The sequence below is a fragment of the Netta rufina genome, assembly GCF_964035555.1.
Source record: "Netta rufina genome assembly, chromosome: 2".
Taxonomy (NCBI): Eukaryota; Metazoa; Chordata; class Aves; order Anseriformes; family Anatidae; genus Netta; species Netta rufina.
The window spans coordinates 114,315,867-114,338,683 of record NC_140124.1 but is presented as its reverse complement, the minus strand read 5'-3'; the positions used below and the strand labels follow the sequence as shown (position 1 = coordinate 114,338,683).

The window sequence follows — 22,817 nt, the reverse complement described above, 5'->3', positions numbered from 1 at the left end:
TGCCTTATCTATTTTTATTTAGTTTCTGCCAACAATTGCACATTTAGGAAATGGCACCTGTTTGTTCTCCATACATTACCCAAGGGGTCACTGATTGCCTCGTCTCCCTACAATTCACCTTCTCCTGTCTATCCTCACTGTAACACTAACTAGCAGGGGAGAAGAGAGTACAGGAACGGCATTTCTTGAGACAGAAAGAAGGATTAGCTCTGGTCCCAGGAGATCTGAAAGTTGTGATACGGTCCACAGCCATTCCCCCGCTCTGCTGAAAACTCCTTTCAGAAACTGTATTTGATTCTTCTGTTCAAAGTTAAAAAAAATAAAATCCATAGATTTTTCACTGCCTTCAAATGTTCAGCTGCTTGGGATACAGGAGGTACTGTGATGAAAGCCAGGAAATCTCTTTCTAAACTACTGCAAAGCTGAGTATAGCTCCTTCAAGACTCAGCACACACCAAGAAGTCACGCTTACCATCTCTAATGACCTGTGCAGATGACACAAGAGAAGTGTGTTTCCAGGACCAGGATGTCATTACCAGAAGATATAAGGAAACAATAATGACCTTCCACAATATTAGCTGCCTAACTTGTTGGCAACATAATATTCAACTACTACTGCTTAAAACCTGGGTATTTCCACAGCTCTTCAGTGGGCAGGGTAACATGAGAAGACATTTCATTCCAGTACAGAAGGCACCTACAAACCCACTTTGGAAGACTGATTTGCTCAGGGCAGAGACATTTCATTTCCAACCGTCTCTCCAAAATGTTAGCCAGAGTACAGTTTGTCCAATTATTTGCTGTAAGCAGAGTATCAGATATTGTTTGCCTCGTCTTTGGTTCATAAATCATTTGCACAAAGTCTATACATTTACTACTGCATGTTACTTGTTATTACTCACCAAGGGGGTTATATAAATAAATGCTAGAATTCCTCTGAGAATTGCTCACTTCAATTGTTGGTTATTTAATAACTGTGGGGAAAGACTGACCACAATAAGTACGAAATTCTAGCCTCAGTGAACTGATTTTAAAGGTATCGGGTTTTCACCCACTGGTATTTTCTGAAGCAAATAGCTGTAAGTATTTCTTCTAGTAACACAGCGGTGTCAACCTTGAGTCTGAGCTTAACTCAGTGGAGGAAGCCTGGGACAATCCAACAGCAGCCACCAAAAGCAGAAATCCTAAGATCATCAGGATCAGGAAGCACTGTGCCTCAAAGTCACTTTCTAGGGTAACTAACAGGAATAGCTATGGTCCAGCCGTATCATAGAGAGCTCCATCAGTTCAGCTAGACACTTCACAACCTCTTCATACCCATGCTGGTTCTGAGCCAACTGCTCTCAAACCATCACAGGTAAAATGGGCAGAGGCCAGTTCATCTAGGATACAGCCCCTAGTCCAACTGAGGCTGCAAGTAAGCAAAGGTAAAATGCTACTCAAACCTACCTTCAACTCAAGATAACATAAGGATGAAGAAAAAGTTATCTGAGTGGGTGGAAGTCCTCTGAACCATTCTCAACATAGTGAATGATATTTCATATTAACAAAGATATTTCATATTATAAAGTTATTCCACATTAATGAAAACTTTTTTCATGCAAATTTCAGGTTATAATTTTGATACTTTCTTTGGAATAATACTAGCCAGGCTTCTTCAGTAGGGTTCTCAGTTTAATGGCTTTAATAGAGTAAATCTTTCTTAAGTGAGCATCTAAAACAAGACACATTCATATTGAAGCACCAGATCAGGCAAACATAGTATCAGGAATAGCTCATAGCATCATGTACAGTTCCCAAAAAAGCAGATTGTTTTAAAGTTACCTGGATGCAAGTTCTGGGCACAGACCTGTCTATGTCCACTGAGTCCTACAGCAAAAAGGTTTGCTGGGTTTTCAGCAGCACATATATTTGATTGTTTGGAAGAGCAAGTTTTATCCATATATTCTGAAAGCTGCAAGCATTTATTTGTATTTCATTTGAATAATAAAGTAAAGCTGTCTACTTGGATCAAAACAGTCTGGAGAAAGTAGGAAAATACTGCACCTCCACCTTAGTAACTGTTCCTGTACACAATCCTTGCTGTGCAGCATTTACCAAATGCCTGCAGAGGCAGTGCCCCTCTGCTCCCTCTGGAATGAAGTACATCCCTGCAGCTGAACCACCGATGCGGCATCTGAGAAGCACACGTAAACCAATACACCACACTTCTTGTCATGAAGTGGAGCGGTGGGATATAACGTACAGTCCTGCGGGAACGTTAAAAATGACAGTTTTAGGAACCATGAGAAGTTCCTCTTGCTTTGTTATCCCCTACTTACGTGCCGACCTGCTGAAGGCTGCCTGTGGCCACCCAAGTCCCCTCACTGACTCATGCAGCCTGGCGGCAGGCAGTTTATCACACGACACTTTTTGTCCACCACAATGAGTTATGCAATGTTACCTCAGTGACGGTTGTTCCCCAATAGAATATGCTGTATACTTACTCAGGCCTGGATTTATGGTCTCTGAAGTAGAGCCCAACATATATTACTGGGGAATGACATCTCGTCACATCGTAATAGTCTCATGATGAAACATTCATGTGTGACATTTCGCACAACAAAATCTCCTCCTGGAGGAAATGATGAATAGTCCCTGATGGGATAAAACCACAGCAGAGTTGTGAGAAAGCTCCAGAAAGAAATACTATTTTGTCCCACTGGAAGCTTTCAGATACTCCAAGATAGCTGCTCAAGGACATGCACTCACTTTTCTAGCAGTGCCACAGAAAGAAAGACCTTGACCATGAGTGGCAGCTTATTGCCCAACTGCTTGTGTCTGGTTTCATCTGTTTGTGCCTCAATTTCTATCTGACCTTGAGATACATACATACTCCTAGTTTCCTCTGAAGGTATTGTTCCAAGCTCAGAACAACCACAGCCACTCCTAGTGTTTTCCTAGGGGGATCCTGTCAGTGCTGTTCTTGGACCTATGTCTTCAAAGGAAGACATTACATGCAGAAAGACCTTACTCAGCCTCCACTGTCCCAAAAGTCAAATCGTTTACTATTTTCTCCTCTGTCTCTGTATGTCCTATCCTATTCTCCACTTACTTTCTACTAACACATTTTCTGGAAGACCCTACATTTTCTTCTTTCTGCTAGATCTTGAAGTTATTCTAAGAGAAGAGGACATGGGAGAGGGGCATGCTGCTGTTTTATCATATTAGCACTGTGTTTTTCATATACTTTATTTCATTCATCACAGTTCGAAATCTTCAGAACAACACTGCTAAGAATTTTGGGAAGTCAGATACCTACAGGTATCTGAAGCAAAGTCTGAAATTGTCAACTTCCCGCATGCCTAAGCACAGTATGCAAAAGCAGAAACATCTATGTAGCTTCAAGTTAATGTATCTAGGCTGCCTAAAAAAAAAGTTCAGGAATCCCTGCCAGCAGCTCACAGGAATGCTCTGAGTTTATCTTTAATGGGCAGGCTACTCAGACAACATACTGTTAGGGTGCTGAGGGCACCGATTGGACTTACTGGCCCTGAACAGCCTGGGGTCTCCACCAACATGGCTGCCCATGGGCCGAGGAGCCCCATTTCAACCCAGGTCTGGGCACACAGATCTGACCTGGGCCTTGCAGTCAGAGTGCTTGCTTCCAGTCTCCTGGATGAACCTCAGACCTATGCTGTAGGTAGCCCATGTCCTGGATGGACCCTGTGTAGGTAGACGTTGTAGCCTGTCTCCAGTTCCGTGTTTAGCCTTGTCTCCTGTGTGGATTGGACTCATGTTGTGGCTTGTCCTCATGGAGCCACTAGCCCTTGCTGCACCCTGACACGTACCCCCTAAGCAGAAGTCTTCCAGTCTGAGCAAGGACTGCAGCACAGACCTCCTGGTTCTGCACATCCCTACTCACACCATGAAAAAACAAGGCTCTGGAAGAACCTAACATCCTCATAATCATCAAAATCAGGTTCAAACACCTGAAAATGAGCATCTTACTGTTGACACTTTTTCATGTCAGACAGAAATAAATATATTTTTTAATATTCTTCTTGTTCAGGATGGATAAAAGAGCCCACTCTAAATTGTACTAAATATAGAATGATGTACAGGAATCAACCCACCTTCAGGGAATGTGAAAGACTTTTCTCCAACAGGAAACAGGTAGAAATGTTGCTCTCCTAGACCTCTCCCCCCGGATGGGATCCAAAGGATGGCAAAATGGCAGACCCATGGATAATTCAGAGAAGGAAATTCGACATGGGTATCAAATTCACTTAGATAAAATTGGCTGAGTCCACTTATTTTGTAAAAGAGAATGTGAAATGAGAATGTATATCTGAAAAAATCCATGAACAGATTTTGACTAAATTTATGTTAACTTTATTTTACTTTCTATAATAGCACCACTGTTTAACATTTTCAGAAAAACTGCTATAAAAATGTGTTGTGATGCCTAATCATGAAGATTAGAAAAATTCATTGCATATAAGCATTCATTCCAGAAATTGTGCTCTGTCACCTCAAAGACTCTGTATGGATTTAGAAATCTTCCAGTCAGGAAACAAGCAAAACAAGGTTTCTTAAAATTAAATACCAAGGCTGAATATCACAGCACAAGTAGCTGCTATTTAAATCAAGTGGTGTCAAAATTCATGGACTGAACCATGTTCACATAGAATCACCAATAATTCACAAATCACACACTAGTGCGTGGTCACGGACTGTTGACAAATAGGATAAAAGGTTAGGTTAATTTAAATCACTGACCATGCTGAGACTGCAGGATTGGACACACACAGTATAGTAAATTAAAGTCATTTGCTGTGATTAATCACAAATACTTGAAAAATACATAGCTAAGGATCCTCATGTGGCTTACATTCCATGTTGAAGAAGCTCATTTTGCAAACTTGTTCATAAAGCTATGATTTTTAGTTAGTCTGGTGAAGGGAAGAGAGGACTGAGACACAGAGACTGCAGGAATGAAACCAGGACTTAGTCGTTGATAATCATGGCTTGGACTAGGTGCTGGCAGAGACTGAGATGAAACTCAAGAAATGAATGAAATTGAAAAGAACAGAAAGGGAAGGGTGAAGGCAGGTTGGAGGGCATGTGGCAAAAGGGACCAGGACCAAAAGAAGAGATGGCATATCTGCAAACACAGCTGCAGGTACTGAGACAGAGTCCCCGATCCTGGACTCCAGACCCTCCTCTGCTGTCAGCAACTCTTGGGGAAAACTTGTGTTGCTTGCATTCTCTGGTTTTCAGGGCATATAGCATCCATCCACTGTCATTGGTAACAGCCTCAAATCAGAAACCAGAGGTGTGTACAGAAGATCTACAAAACCAACCTATATGACGCACCTGTTCCTCAGCATACACTGAGAAGGCAATTTCACCTTCAGGCCTACATACATGCTGAGGAGATGTGGGGCCGTCAAGTTACTGACTACCATTATGAGAGGCTGCAATGCACATTTCCTCCAGTACCTCTCTATTTATGCTGATACAGTCCTTGAAGAGGACTGTGATACCCCCCAGTTGCCCATCTTGCCGAGGACTCAGTCCCACAAACACCAGAGACATGCAGAAGCTGCAGAAACTGCCACTACAAGAAACATTCTTGTCCTCTCTTGTTCCCTGACCCCACATACTGTACCTCTCTCCTGTAGTTAATGCATGTATGCAGCTAAGCAGTAAACAAGCAGGAAACCACATCTTTTTATTAAGGTGCATGGAGTTTAACACAGATCTGTTTCCCAATAATCTTCCCTGCCTGGCCTGACAAACTGGACAAGGAGGCACCAGAGCAGCAGTGAGGCCATGAGAAGAAGGGAAAGACAAAACTATGTGAAACTCCAGCCTCATCACACAATACCAAACCTTTCAAATGGACCTCACCCAGTGTTGTTGTGGTCCTGTCTTTCTCACAGCCCAAGCAATCTAAGGCCTTCCTCATGCCAGCACAGTTTCTCCTTGGCGCCCCTCAGTGAGCCCTGTCAAAGTAATAATCTGGTAGAAAAATATCCCAGAAAACAAGAGAGTATATTTTCATTTTGGTTTAATGCCCTAAGCAGGCTCACACAGGAGTTGAACAAGTTCCAGCACTGACGTGGAGGAGACAGGATCACGGGATGGGGTTTGAGTGCAAAGAAAGTAGAAACAGCAACAGCTTTATCTACCATATAACCACAGCCCATGTGCAAGGGATGGGGCTACCTTATGAATGAACCAGGTAATACTGAAGAAGACTTCTGACTGAAAGATGTTGCTTCACTTCTGAAGGGATGGGACTATGTCCCTGGCCTTGCCACATATTCTTACTGCGGTGCTAGACAAGTCCCATAAGTGGACTTTTCCCATAACAACCAGCTTCCCTTCTTCTGAGAACACCCACTATGTGCGTCTGATCCTTGTGTCTGGTATGCTGAGGTACTCCGTGAAGTAGGTGGGAGAGGGAACTTAGAAAGCAAGGTCTGAGGGGGTTTTGAATTGCTCCCCCAAAATAATGGATACCTTTGAATTGGACATCAGTGCACCTCTGCTCCTTGTCTGCAAAATGGAAACAGTGACAGACTATACAAAGAGGATGATGCCAAAATACAGTAACAAGTGCCAGTGAAGCAGTCAGACCCTGTTGTTGTGAACACTGGGAAGGAAACCTTGGGAAGAAAATCTGTCTTCAGAAGATTTTAGTTGCATGTGATAGACTGGATCTACTTGCTGAACAACAGAGAAGAAACACTGAGAGCGGAAACTCAGCACGGTCCCTTCTGTGCACTGACACATGACCAAGAATACTGTGTGTTATCAGCAGAGATTGTATCTTAATGCTTATGCAAACAGAGGCTGAATTGAGGTTGCAGAAGCTGCTTAATTCTCACATTTCCTAACTCCAGAGGGCTCGATGTCACCGGCTTTCTCATGTTCATTTCAAGCCACCAGTGCTCAGTGCAAGTCATTTGTGTGTGATACACCCTTGGTTTGACAGACAGCTGACTCCTTCTGTATCCTGCAGCTGCTCCAGCTTTTCTGGATACCCACCTAATGCCTACCTAGTTCACAGCAAGAGTTGCAGGAGCCCTCCTCCTCCTGTCACATTTCTTTCCTGCCTCCCTTCAGGCCGGTAGTTGTATGCTATGCCACTAGATGGTGTGCACTGTTCTCGCCTTCCCCCTCCCCCTGGGAAAGCATTTCCATCATATTTTGGCTTTAGGTTTCACAGCCAACCAAAAACAAAGAGGTGAAACACAGCACAAAAAAAAAGACATAGCCAGCTTCCTCCCAAGCAGTTAACTTCTGTTTGTTCCTCATGTTCATTGTGAAAGGGAAGAAATCAAATGGAGTACAGACAAAAAAAAAAAAAACAAATGCTTTGCGCATCGATCCTGATAGATGCTGAGCCCTTCCACTGCCACTGGCTGCAATGGGCACTGGGAGTGCTCAGCAGCACTCAGGCTTTGGCACAGTTATCAGTCATACCTGCTTTGCCTCGTCTTGTCTCAGCTCCCCGAACCCAGACTGCATGAGAATCAGTCAGCGATTTCTCTGGCAGTCCACACACATCTGCTTTTCTACTCCACACACCAGTCCCAGTGAAATATAGCAGGCACAGTTCCCTTCCCTGCCAATACACCGCCAAATCTCTCTCCCTCTCTCTCTCTTTTAATAATGATCTGGAAGCCGGGTAAAACAACATGCTTGCTTTTGACAAAGAGGGTGCTTCCTCATTGTAAGAGTAAGGAAGGGGAAAGAGGCTGTAAAGGAAATTGTGAGACAAAAAAAGTAACCTGCTGAATTGCTGGGGGAAAAAACAAAACAAAACGAACAAACAAAAAAAAACAACACACAAAACCCACCCCTCTAAGACAGTCACTCCTTTCCAAATGAAACATGGAGCTGTCCTGAAGGTTAATCCCAAACTGGATTGCATAAAGGTAGCCATATTACACCTATATTCTCATCTCCCTTAAGAACATTTCTGCTAAGGCACTCAAAAGCTGAAGTGTGCCTGTTCCATAAGGAATGTGGAAAAGGAATGGTATTTTCTTGTGCACTCACTGAAAATGCAGGTATCCTGGATCCCACATTCGGCAACATATCCCAGACTAGCCCTGCAAGCTCCTGCAGACCCATCTTCTGCATGGTCAAGAGAAGAGGAACAAAAAGCCATGCTTATTTTGAAGCCAGTCTTTTCTTTTTCTTCCTCTTCCCACTCAGCAGAGGAAGGCTACATGTACCAGAGGGCAGCTACTGGGGGTCTCTACCACACAGCTGCAGTAGGGACAGGGGTAAGCACACCCTCGGTTCTTCTCTTGACCCCAGTGGTAGGATAACTTGCATTTTTCATCCTGGCACAGGTGGCCCTGTGCTGTCCCAGATCCATGCTAGTGTCTCAAAAGCAATCTTTAAAGAGCCACACAAAGGTGCACGCCCAGGTAGCAACACAGCACTTTAAGAGCAGGATTGCACCGTAGCTGTGTTCTGGGATATGCGCATGAGCAGATTTGTGCTGTCCAACAGCATGTCCTCTTCCACATGCCCTGCAGGTGAAAACTCAACTCAAGCTTCATCCCTGATGAACTTGGATTTTTACAAAGAGGAACAGATGAAAAATTGGGCAGAAGAAGAACCACAAAGGAAATACAATAAAAAAGTGCGCTTGAATTCTTTTATTTCAATTTGTTGCAAAAACACTGACAAAACGCATGTGCATCATTATCAGATATTAAAGCAGACTGACCCTGAGAAGTCTGCAGTTTTCCCATGAATTACTAAAACCAGGATATAATCCCAAATACTGTGCATTTGGGATTATATGTTCACATGGCCATTGGTCCGTATCTGGCTAAAATAAATATTTTTACAAGAATTAGGTTACCACTGATACAAATGGTTTTGATTCATCTTACAGAGTATAACAAGATGATCAGTGCAACTGCTTTGGTTTAGCATAATGCTTGTGAAAGTCAGCATTTACCAGCTGAACTGCAGTAATTGCTTCTAGACTCTAACAATTAGAAAAAGACACTAGCTTAAACTACCTTAAAGCTCTGATTAGATTGTTTAAAAGAGCACATTTTACCTTACATTTGTAACCACCTAGGAGCATGAGTACTAACAGGCATTGTGGCTCAACTAGTGGCTGCTACCTTGAAGAAAAATAGGTGAGATGGATCTCCTGCAATCCTTTGACGATAATATAATTACAAAGGATTTAGACTCAGAAAAAATCCACAGATAACAAACAAGCAGTAATAGCAAATAGTCTGAAAATGAGCTAGTGAAATCAGCCTATTCCTCATGCCAGTGTACAGCATTTCTACAATACAAAACCACTGGAATTTTACACTAACATATCCCAAGAAACAATTACAAAATATGTGAGCAATTACAAAAGCCCATCTGGGACACTTGCTGACATCAGTGTCACTGAAGGTTCAAAAATACATTTATTCCTATTGCACTACCTAGGGTATACACAGGTTTGATAAACATGATTAATATGCATTTTTTGCAAAAATTTTGTCTTCAAATCACATCACAAATCTTGTGGGCTTAATCATTTGCTCTTTACTCTATGGTACAAGTGCTGATAACTCAGAACATTTTCAAAAATTACAATCCAGATCACTAAATGCAGGACACTACAGATGCTTGATACCCCTTCAATTTACTTTCAATTTACTTTCAATTTTCAACCATAAGATCAAAGCCTCCCATTTCAAAAACAATCAGTTGAATTGCAAAGCTTTGTCTTAATACACTAAATGTGCAAGATCAGAGATAAAACTGTTGGCAATGCTGCTAATTTAACTCAGCTGCAACTTCCTTTAAATAATCAGAATTAGGCTCTCCGGCTTTATTTAGACTCATGACAAAGGGCAGTATTATTGTTGCTCTGTGAGGGGATGCTCCCAGGGTAGAACTGTGAGTACTGAAATTGTTACGGTATAGCTTATCTGAAGAAATTCCGTGTGACTGACTTAGCTCTAACCAGTGTACTCCCAGGTTCTTCGTTGTTTTAAGGTCCCAGTCAGTCCAGGTCCCAGGTTTAATTAATAGAGGCCACAGGTGGCAGAAAACAACATGCTACAAAGGCATATAGAAACAATCAACAGATGGGCAAATCAAGTACTTCTTTCTAGATTTTTAGTATCTGTCTGCGGGTTGCTCCAGAGGATGACTACAAATCATCAGGTATTTTTCATTCACAGATTTCACTCAGCAGTATGAATTTGGTGCATACAGTTTACTTTTCTTACCTCCAGAAGCTCAGACTCTCTCGTGCTTGTGCTTTTTTCACTTGCATGTTATTTTTGTACCAGTCTATACTGCCTATCCTGAGTAATTCCAGCTGGGGACTCAGAAGGAGGCTCTGGGATCTGCCCTCCTTGGGGCATGAAATCAGCCAAGGACTAGTATCATGCCTCTACATTTGATGGAGGTTCCTTGTACCCAGAAATACTGTCAGCAATCTTTCAGTGCTTTGGTGCTACCTTTACAGCCTTCTTTCTGCAAAGAGGAAGAGACTTTCTGCACCTGTACCAGTAATGGGGTCCCAGGCAAGCCACAGGCACAGGAGCACCCATGGACAACTGCAGGACACTGCTCCTTCCTTGTTGCCACCAGCCTCCCACAGAGCATCCTTTTCTGAGCCTTCTCATGAGTGCCAAGGAGGAATTCATAGCACTGGGGAGTGCATTTTGTGTAGTGCAAAAAGGTAGTTAGTGATTTCAGAAGGAGAGACAAATAACCATGGTGCTTTATGTTTAAATGGCCAGCCCTGAACGTGTTTTGTTTTGTTTTGTTTTGTTTTTGGTCAAAATCAATAGAAGCAGATAGATCAATTGAAGTTTTCTGTATAAAAATGTTTTCTCATGAAACAGCAAGTTTAGCATTATTCAAACAAATTATTCTGTTATTTAAAGATGTATCTTCATTTCTATTGAACACTGCTGTTTTGTGCCTGTGTAAAACTAGAGTTTTAGTCTCTAAGGAACCAGTTATTTTCTCTGAGCACAATGAATTGTTTTCTAATATTAAAAAGTTCAAATGAAAGCCCTCAAGTGGCTGCAACTACTTAAGGAAGGCACTAGTGGTGTTTTACCTGGGGGGAAACCCTTCCTCTGTGAGAAGAGGCCAGGCTGATAAAATGAAGCAGTTGGGGTGAAGCTGAATCTTTCCTTCAGGAGAAGGACTTTATTGCTGTTGTAAATCTTTGCAGTTAAGAAAAATCAAACTTCCGAGTGCTTTAAATGATTATTTCCCTGTGTGTGCGCTGGACACTGCCCATGAGTTGGTAGGAGAACAGTGGCTCCAAATTTGCTGTGTGAAACTGGCTCTGGTGCAGAAAGCCCCTTGAAACAAGACCTAAGCTGGAGGCTTGAGCACTATATAAACCTTTATAGGGCACACCTGTGCCCTGGACATGTCCTTCTTTCTTGGAGCTGAAGTTACTGGGAGCCAGTAAATGCACAGCCAATCCCAGCAGCTGTGATTCTGCTGAATAAAACTGAGTTGAAATGAGCTTGTGCAGACATCAGTGGTCCTTCAGCTGAGAGATGAGGGCTGCACAGGGACCGGCCAGAAGGCTGGGCTGTGGACACAGCTCTGTACTCCTGTCTGCCACAGCTCTTAAAACAATATTAGTCTTCTGGAGATAGTAGATAGATAATCTCTGTCCTATGATAATGCGCAGTCGTATAGAGATGTTTACAGTCGGTACTTAGTAAAGTACTTAAGCATGTATTTAAACACACTGCTGAACATCAGTGTGATTAATACTTTGCTGAATTAGAGATATGACACGAATACATTTTTCTGCTGTTGTAATTTTTCATTATATACGCTTATAAGCTGGTCATAAGGATTTTCTTTCAGTTTTGCATCCGGCAAATGAGTTAATTTGGGAGTCAAATTGTGCCTTAGTTATGCCTGCACAATGCCCTTCACATGCATGAGGGCAGAAAACTGCTCCATGACGTTTAATTGGACTTTTCTGTTACTCTTTAACAATTCATGTAGAAAAAAAAAATCTGGTTCTTTCTCATCTGGCAACTGTTTGACATTCCTTTCATGTTATTGCAATAATCAGAAAAGTATATCTTACATATGGTGCATATTCTTGTTAAGGCTATGCATATATAGCAGCTATAATTCCTGACCAGTAAGCAAGCAGCTGCTGATGAGTGAAGATCAGACCCCTATGCTCGGTTCTTATGTGTGCAAAACTGGGGGGAGAAAGGTGGCTAGTACATCACTTAACATGGTAATTTAATTAAAATCTATTTTAACAATTTCTATTTTAACGATTGTATTTCTTCTATTTTAACGATTTCTATTAACATCATTTGCCGAGGCTCCCCAGGTGAAAGTGAAAGCTCAAGTGCAGCTCTTCCTGACTTTGTCCTTTCCTGCTTAACCCAAGGAAGAGCATTTACCATCTCCTAGTTTCAACTTTTCAAGTCTAACCTTCTGTGTTTTTTGGTTTAAGTAGAAACTGAAATCATTGGCCTACCCATTTGCATTAAGATGCTGGTTATTGTCATCACTGCAGAACAGCTGCTTCAGTCATACTTATGTAGCTTTCACACACAAGAAAACAGGCTTGATTTAATAGTGTAAGCTCCTGGCACACACCACCCCATGGCCAAAGCCACTCCATGTTGGGCTCTTCCACTTGCCTCCCTAAGTAGGCCGCGTGCCCACACTCTCGTTACACAATGTACTGCATTCAACACCCTGCCTTGGTGCCCAATAAATAGATACCTCTCTGGGAGACTGTGACAGCACCCTCCCACCCTGTGTCACACACACTGACTTAAAATGTCTCCTAAAAGCATTGAAATGTCCTAGGGCAGCCCTGGAGGAGACCCAGGCAGAGGATGGGCGTGAACACCTCCAACAGCAGAGCCCCAGGCCCAAGGTCCCAAGCCAAGGCCCCTGAGAAGTCAACCCAGTGATTCTTCAGGTCAGCTCTTGAGGGGACTGAAGCCACAACAAGCTTTATTATTTCTATTTATTTATTATTATTATTATTTATTTATTTTTTACACCTGGGGGTGATCTATTCACTAGCAGATGGGGCGCAGCTATGGGCAGCTATGGGGCAATGTAGGGTAGCTCACCCTACACCTGTCCTTGTTGCTCCTGCTCTGCTCAGTGCATACTGGAGGGCATCACTTGTCTAGGTAGTCAGGAAGGCATATTTTAAAAACATTAATTAATTTTCCCCAGACAATTGAGGCCAGGCCAGGATTTGCACCTTTCTCAGTGCTCAGTCTGGTTTTAAGCAATGGGATTTCCACCATTTCCCGTGGGGGATTATTCCACAACCTAATAGATCTCAATGTCAGGAAGTTTTTTCCTGATACTCAGCCATAATTCATATCCATGAATTATGAGCTACTGTCGACATCACACCCATTGAGGCATTCCTAGAGCCTGCTTCATTTAAAATTATATGCTCTAGTTATGCAGGGTTTCTGTGTACTAGGGCAAAATGCTTTTTCTGCAGGTTAATTCATTACTATTCAATTTGTTAACACTTTTTTGCTCAGTGTGAACAGTCATTTTGCAGTTGCATACCCTACAGTAGCACAATATCCATTTGAGAATAGAATCACAATATATAAATATGACAAAACAACATACCAAAATCCATCCCTGTAAAGACATATTAGTCTGTTCCTGCAGATACTTACTCCAGCATTCAGTTAAATGAAAGCAGTAGCTCATACAACACCTGGTAAGAGACAAAAAGCTTAGAAAAAAAAAACACCTCTCAAGTCCATAATGAATTTTATTTCTGTCCTTAACAGAGGGAACAGGAGGGTAGGGAAGCAAGTTGGGAAGAGAAGAGGGAGGAGGAAGGGAAGGAAGAAAAGAACTTAATCCAGCTGTGAAAAAAAAAATAGAGGAAAATTGAAAAGAGAATGACTTCCTACAAACAGTAAGCCACCTCAATGCAACTGAAACATACAACAGTGAAAACAATAAAGTTGAGGATGCAAAATGTACACCTCTTCCCATTAATACCAATTATGAAACTGAAAAAGCTAAGGCAGGTTTCTGAAATCTGTATTGCAGAAAACTGTATACAAAACTTCTTGGAAGGACTCTGCCTTTTCTGTTAGGAACATTTGAAAGAAGAAAATTTGCAAAGCATGTATCTATTTCTCAGAAAGTCAGAGGATTTCTATGAGAATTGTTTATGATTACATTTTGCCCAGCAAGTGGTGCTTTTGCCATCCTGTTTGTAACCCATTTGTACATAAATAAAATGTCACAGTAAATACCAGAAAAGGGATTGCTTTCTAAAGTAAGCAAATAGGAACACACCAGAGTTCATTTTCATTTCCATACATGCCTAGCTCCCATTAATGCTACATAAATCCCAGTGCAACTAGATGAGAATAAACTCATAAATTTTACCTGAAATCATCTAAGAAACAGAAAGCCATGTTTGCAGTGAGCTCTCAATTCACACAATGCCACACAATTTTGCATGGTAGCTGTTCCAAGTATTTCATTTTTTAAAGACAGCGGCCAAATAGCTTTAAGGGACATACACAGAGCTGGTGAGAACATTTTTGGTGATATTTCCTTACACTACAGATGATGTGACTTCACTGAAATCTGTATCTAGCCAAATGGGGCACTTTCTTTGGTCAGAGGACAGGACAAAATAGCTTCCAATCTCTACTCTACCTGGACCATGGCATGTGCATCTATAGCAGACACAACACATTCACAGGCTAAGATAACTTGAAATGCTGCAGATCCTTTAGGACTGCATTAAGCCCAGGTAAACATGCTGTGCTACCCAATGGTACCCACTGGTTTACTGGTAAAGGCATGGTAATTTGTTATTTGTATCTGTGTTTCTGGTCTACAGCTAGCTTTGCACAAATCGTGGTCAAAGCTCTCTCTGGTGGGGCTGTGAAATACCCATTGGGTCATATTTGAGGGACTCAAGTTAAAAAAATTGTTCCATCTTGGGCAAGGTAGGAAGTTGAACCTCAGTTGGCTGCCTCTTCCCAGCCCCACAAGAAGTGTTGATATGAGACAGGATATTCTGATACAATTCTGGTTTTGCAAATAAATAAATAAAGGAAGGAATTTGTTTTCATTTTGCTTTGGAGCTCATCGTAGAAGTTGCTGCAAAATGGAACTGTCATCCTCAAGCCATCTGGAAAGATGAGTAACTCAAGTTGAAAGATGAGGTAGAAAAAGGTAAGTTCTGTGATCCAGGAGGAGAGTTGTGAGTCAAAGGTTTTGATTTACTTGCAAGGATACAGCAGGGAGCAGCATCTCCACGTATCAGCAGCTTTCTTTGTAAGACATCTCCACAGAAGCTTGACATCAGCATCTACTGTGGAAATGGCACAGATCATTTGATAATTCATGTTGTCTTACACCTGTCACCTTCTAACTTGGAGACACACACCTCATCTCTGCACTGTCTCAATCTCCTGCCTAAGGATGTTTTGGAACAGGTGGAACAGGGTTGTGTCCTGTTCTTCTGTCCCAGTCAGGTTTTCAACCACAAATGGTCCTTGCTTAGCACAAGCAGGGAACAGGACATTCAGGTAACAGTTCGGGACGCTACCTGAGAGTAACTGCTGGTGGAGTTTCTGAGGATGAAGATGAGTAGATTTGGGCATGCTTGTGTATACAAAAGAAAATAAAACATCTTGAAAGGCATCTTTCTATATGCAAAAGAAAATGAACAATTTCATACATCCACGTTTCCAGAAAGGTGGGTGTTCAGAAATCTGTAATAGAGTGCAGAAGGCAGCCAACAGAAGCTGAAAGACTGTTGAGATCTTTAGCACAAACAGACTTCATCTGGTCTAAATAAGATTTAATAATCTTATTAAGACTAGCTGTTTCAAAGATATCATGTAGAAAAATATAAAGTGACTAGGAATATAGGAAGAGAAAGCTATCCACTACCTATGATGCACCACACTTATAAACAAGGGGGGGATATGCAGAATAATATGCTTTATGAATAAGCAGAAAGACTCAATTGAAATTTCACAAAAAATTGTGAATAATTTATATTAGCCCTTCATTCCCTGAGGGTTTCAGCTGAAAGAAGGCAAAATGAAGTTAACAGATTGCTTGGTCAAGCCAAGCACAGAAAACGGAAGTTATCACAAGATACACAGTCAAAAAACACCTGTGTAAAAGCAGACGCTAACAACATTGTAATGAAAAAGAAAAATACACAGAAAAAGGGTTAACATTTCTTGAAAGTTATGTCAAATAACTTGCACAAGAAAATAATATTTAACAAATGCAGCATTCATTGTGAGAACATGCTACATTTTCACTCATTCTTAAAGCTCTGTCTTGCTCTTAGATACGCAGGCATGCATCATTAATGGCACTTGCATGGTTGAATTCCCATGCATCATCCTCAGAACAGGAATTGCGGCTAACCTCTACTATGTCACATACAAAATATATTCTTTACTAAATTTCTGCTCGCCACTGTGCTCTCATACTTCTCTGTATGTGAAGATCATGTATCTTATTGGCAGTGTGTCTGATCACATTGAATAAATCTCCTAAATCCAGCCTTAATGTTGGATAGTTGTACCAGTCAGTCAACGTTGTGACCTTATTTCCTGTTCTTTAACTTTTTAAACGGGGATAAATATGGGGACGGAAAATACCAATAGAATTTATGTTTAAAATTATCTTTTAATGCAATACGTGCATCTAAAAAGTAGAATAAATATGAGCATGTGCATACGTGTATATGTACTTGCACAGCTTCTACACATACCTGCCACGTTTATTAAATCTGTCTAGTAGATAATATCAAGACTTCTTCTGCCTTAGTAATATGCTAATGCTTGCTCAAGCTTTTCAATGCAGTGCTGAAACCATCCTTGACACAGCACTAAAGGAGAAGCTGCAGCATTCCAGACTGCTGGATAAATGGAGTAAGAGGGAGGAAATTTATTAGGGCTGCCAAGAACTGTTCATCAAGACACATTTTTGATTAATATAAGTGTGTACTATTTTCACAGGTGACAAAAGAGGGTGAAGAGATTATAACTGGCATATGTCAAGAGATTTAACCAGTCCATCTGACTCAACTCACTTTTTGCAAATACTACTTCTTTTACTCAGTTTGCCTATTGATGAGAGACAAATTGAAGGAGGAAACTCCTGCTTCTAACACACTAACCTTCTTTTAAAAAGTAAAACCTCTACAGTGGATGAATTTCGTACTTAAAAGAATTAAACATTTCCAAAGCCAAAATATATTCTAGGCATCTAGCGGTACATAAACTAACATTTATGCTTTTGAAAATGTCTCCCAAGAACCTCTGATATATGCATATAAATCATACTGTCTGTCTTGTAGTATTTTCTTGTAGTATCTGTCTTGTGGTATTTTCTTCGAAAAGAAGGGAAAACTGGTTTAAAGCACTCAAACACGGGAAGGACCAAGGAACTCTTAGTGATGCCAAAGCTGTTTCAGGAAAACAGCAGAGCAAAGGTTTTGTTATGAACATGCCCAAGAAGGACAGGGCACCATTCTGCATAGGAATGGCTGACACAACCAGGTGTTACAGAATTGCCAGAGGAAGCAGGAAAGAAGAAAATACCACCTATCCCTGCAGAAATGGTGTGGGCTGGGAAGGGGGTGACCCAAGTTCTCTGATGTTATGACATGAAGCAAACCAGCATACCACTTAACCTTTCTATCATTTGACTTCTCTGTATGTAGAATGTGTAAAAAATAATGCTTGTGCAGCTCTGAAAGGTTTTGTAGAACCACCAGCACGTGTAAGTTCTGATTGACATTCAAAATGGTGTTACTGAAGATGGAGGACTGTTGTCCATGAGGTTGCACTGTCACAGAACACATTCAAGGGAAATTTGAAAAGTCGAAATGACAGAAGCAAAAATAATGTTGATAAGACTGCCTGAAGTGGGGACTGCCTCGTGTGAAAATGGAAACACAGCTAACTCGGGGAAAGAAGATGGACCACCTTTGTGAGGGCATCATGCATGAAAAGGTTACTGGCTACTTGTTACAGTCAGTCAGAGGAAGACCAGCAACTGACAACACCTTGATGTGTCAACCACTTTGTGGTTGCTGCTGGCATGGAGAAAGGTGGAGAAGGAAATTGAAGTGCCCGATTCACTGTTTGTCCTTACACAATGACCAAACACAGCATACTGAAACAGACCTAGTAAAGAGCAGGGAGTTCACAAAATTCAAGATGATTAAAATAAGATTACAGGATAACTAGGAAAGGAGGTAACCAGAAGTGAGTGCTAGTTATTTTGACAAAACTTTTAAGTTTGGTGACCTTCAAGACATTTCCCCTTCATTCCTAACCAAATATATCACCTATGCTATACTTCTCATTAGATAATGACATTGGTTTTTACATTGGTTTAAAATCCAAATCTAATGCAATACCTAAGCATGAATATATTATCACCTATAAATGTATTTTGATGCTTATTGTATCCTCTTCATGGTTTACACAGATGATGTGGTTATATCTAGGGAGGTTAAGGAATGTTACAATTAGCATCTTCTTAAAAAACAAAGTACTGATATGGAAGAAAGAACTGCTGCAGCTTCACATGATGAACATGCCATGTAAGAGCTCAGTAACATTTCCAAGTATTTTACCCCTTTGTGCTTTAGATAGAAGAAAAGTTCTGCATTGAGAGGAAGATTCACTATATACCTAGAAATCTGTAAGAGACAATTTTTCTCCTACTTAACACCTATAATCAGACAGACATTGTGATGGAAAAAAAATACCAAAAAGGAAAAGGAAAAAAAAAAAACAAAAAAACCAACCTCCAAATAAAACAATGACTGCATCATTTTTATTTATTTCTTTCATTCTCTGTTCAGGTAGCAAGAAATTTAATTCCAGTTGGATCAGTCTCTTGTGATATTTTTTTCTTTCATTTAATATATTTTTAAATGCTCAGAGGCATTATGACAGAAAAGCATGTATTTTTTGCCCTGGTTTATACCCATCATCTTTACTATTACAACAAGACAAAAGCATTAAAGTAAAATTAATCATGTCAGAAGATTTTAGCAAAAAACAAGTGAGACCATGCATAAAGCATCGCTTTGTCTAGTGTGAAGTCACGCTCTGATTAAAAACATATAATGAAAGTGAAAGTAATACATCATTGCCTTAGCAGTAGGGTTTTTGGGAGAGCTATGCAATTCTGAGCACAAAAAATCTTTATAGGCTCTGAATTTCGAAACTTGCAAAGATTACAGAATAATTCTAACAAACAAAACATTGTTTCACTTCTTTAAAGTTTAATTAATCTTAAACGTTGTAAGTAAAGCAAACAACCAAAGGAGCTCCATGATTAAACAAGGACTCCTGGCAGAACTGTAACTCAAAATTAAAAGAGAAGTAGCAATAGCTGGTTCTGGCCAGGGAGGGATGAGGTTGTGACATGGAGACACCCCAGCTGTTCCAAATCCAATAAGTAGTTTTGAGGACTGCAAAACATCATGGAATAATGAAAATCCCTTAACAGAGCAGAACTTTCACTGTTAATACAGACCCATCAGCTTCAGTTTGTGTCACTGCCAGTAGCATCCTGGTGCTGTTATGTGACATAGGTAGCACCCAGTTAAAAAATGAACTGGGGCTTGTGTATGTGTAAGCAAGACTGAAAAGAAATCATGCAGTAAAGAGCTGTTCACTCTACTTGGCCATAGAGTCTATAAAATTCTCTACTTTGCTCAGGCATGACTGTGCAGTAAGAAATGTTTCAACTTGTACAGCCATGTGCACCTTATGAATCTTAGGTTAGGACTGTGACCCCATCAAATAAAATTAGGCTTGTGAAATGCCACTTGCTTTCTCTCTCTTTTTCTCTCTCTTTTTTTTTTTTTTTTTTTTATTTTTCTTTATTCTGTCTCTATCCTTTGTTGCCAACATTGAAAAAATAACTCCATGAGAAACACCAGACAGGAAAAATACACAGTAATACTAGACTGTGAAAAATCTACTGATCCCTTGAGCCATAGCATTCTTGCCTATAGATGATGACATTAAAAAATTGGAAATGGCTGCGCGCTTCCCCTCCTCTTCTGGATCTATGAACAAGGCAAGTTGTTTTCCTGATTCCTTTAGAATTACGCCCATTAGTATTGATGCGTTTGGTGCTTTGGGTAGCCAGGCAGAGAGAGGTGGGCAGTATCCTCTGCCAATAGATCTAGTCTTGCAGTGGGAACAAAATGAGATTGCTACTCTGCTGAGCTGTCATACTCAATAGCTTGTGCTGTTCCACCTTTAATCGCCTTCACGGCTCCGAGTGCAGAGCCATGGCTTACATGGAGGAAGTAGCTCTGGTGGCTGATGTTCTCGTGTTCCCTGTGCATCACACAAGGCAGGGCACAGAGCCCTAAGCAAATGAGCCACTCTCATTTCAACAGCCACCATCCACATGGAGAAGAAAGGAAAAAACACAGCAGGCAAGCAGCTCCCTTTCACACTAGTTTGCAGTTCCTGATGAGTAACTTCTGGAGCTCCTCTCAGTGGAGAGTGATGAGAGGAGATCAAATCTCCTCCTCAGTGGCTCTGCTGCTGCACCCAGGACTAAGCCTGTGAGCTTCTTTCCCACTTTCACTGCCCCTAAATGCCACTGGCACAAAGAGCAGAACATAAGTAATGCAGATGGAAGAGGAAATGTTTGCTCGTACACGAGGAAATGAAATACACCTCAGGTGATAATGAGATACAAACACCCTGCAGTACCAGACTACAAGGACTTCTTTTCATCACAGAGCCTCACAAGCAGGACATGGTTTCTACATGGCTTTCCCTGTTCACCAGGAAGAAACTCCTCACTTACCCTGAAGAGTGGGGAGTGATCTGCAACCTCAGGACCAACAGCAATGCCTAAACAAGTGAAAAAGAAACAAACAAACAAAAAACCCTTTCCCTCCCTCACTGCTGACTGTAGGATAGAATAGGATAAATACAAACAGATCAATTTCCAAAACTGTTGACTGGGACAGAGCTAACAGTAAAAGGATAAAGGGTGGACATTAATGTACTTCTTCAAAATTACATCAAAACCAAAGATAGCATAATGTCCCCAAATTCCCACATATCAACTAAATGTCACAGTACGTAGATTTAATACCAAGAGTGCACTATACTGTTACCATGGTATACTGTGACTAGGTTCTAGTCTTCCCTAAAACAGCTCAATCACAGTTCATATCTTTAAGTCCAAGCACTCTGACACTATAGAGTCATTCAATGTCTTATGGAAAGGACAGGACAGAAGTTCTATGCCAGCTTGTCCCTGCTTCCCATCCTCCTTTATGGTAAGTTAGAAAATAAAGCAGGAGAATACAAAATCTCCATACTTGAAACTCTTAATTCATCTTTAAAAAAAATAATTATTGCTACTATTTGGCAAATATTAATATTTTCCAGAAAATCGTGCTTGTTAACACTGAGTCTTTTTCAGTGTGAAAAGAAATGCATTCTTCTCAGTGTATCTACAATACTAGCCCAGGCAAATAGGGCATCCTTCCTAGATTTTTTTTTTTTGGTAAAAACATAATTGTTTGTGTCACCAGAGGGCTGTGTATTTGACAGTCATTGTGTTGGCCAATACTGAGAAAGATCCGGGGCTGAGCAACAAGTGCTTGAACATGAGCTTGAACATGAACTGTAACAGATGCAATACCTTTTAATAACAGCACAGAAAGTAATGTACAAAAACCAAGATGGAAAGAGAATTGTTGTTTACTATCTGTTACAGTAAACTAGAAAAGACTGCATTATTTTGATAAAATTATATAAAATGGTTCACAAACACCTTTTAACACTTATAACAATAAATGGTTGTGTTATTCAAATACAATGAATTCAATGAATTCTTGAAACTTGAATTCTGTGAATTCGAGTCATTATTTTTAAGCACATTTAGGTATCACGTTTCCAGGTAGGTTTTGCCACAGTTTTGGAGACAGCATCACATTGTAAGTAACCAAGAACTGAATAAAGTTATTTCTTACAAAATCTTACATATCTATAGATATCTAATTCAGAATAAAGTTATTTCTTTAATTCAGTGGAGGGTTCAGGTCTTGAAGCAAGAGTTGCATTTCTCTTGCCTATCAGGGTGAACCACTGGATTAGACACAACAAATTCAAAACTACAAAACACTTTGGTCCTACATAATATTACTCATTTTTCACTGACCATTTTTAGAATTTTCTTACAGTAGTGTACATAGGTAAGCATCCTATTTCATGATTCTGAAAAATGTGAAGTGTAGCATATCCCACAGTATAGATGCTATAGACTTTTCTAATAGTTCATACAAACTTTTATAATTGCCATTCTTACATTATACCCTCAACTATTAATCCTGGCATCTATATCAAAGAGGTCTTTATGTTGAAGCATTTTGAGAAAGGCTCCTAAATTTTCTGTGGGAGAAGGCAATTTGCAGAGGCATTATTTCAAGTCCTGCATCACACTGATCTTAATTCTTTTTCATCCTAACCTGTGCATATAATATAAAGGTGGATGTATCCAGTTAAGAGGTTTAAGATAAGTGATGAAGAACAGAATTCTGTAAAAGGTATTTTACTGGGGAAAAAAAAAGGAGGTCTATCAGAAAAAACAGGTTTTACCAGTTGTCCAGTTTTAGAAGTATGGCTTTGATTTATGGATCAAAATTGCTCATTTATTATTTTATCTATACTGCTTTGGGCAATTTTGACAGTTAAAATTTAGTTTTATTGACCAATGCAGCCAGTTTAGCCACA

At 40.5% G+C, this 22,817-nt stretch overlaps 1 protein-coding gene across 1 annotated transcript in view; it reads right to left on the bottom strand.

Annotated features, from left to right (window-relative positions):
- Positions 1 to 22,817, bottom strand: part of KLHL14 (kelch like family member 14) — a gene marked incomplete at both ends in the record, with an annotated part of 60,121 nt that overhangs the window by 20,124 nt on the left and 17,180 nt on the right.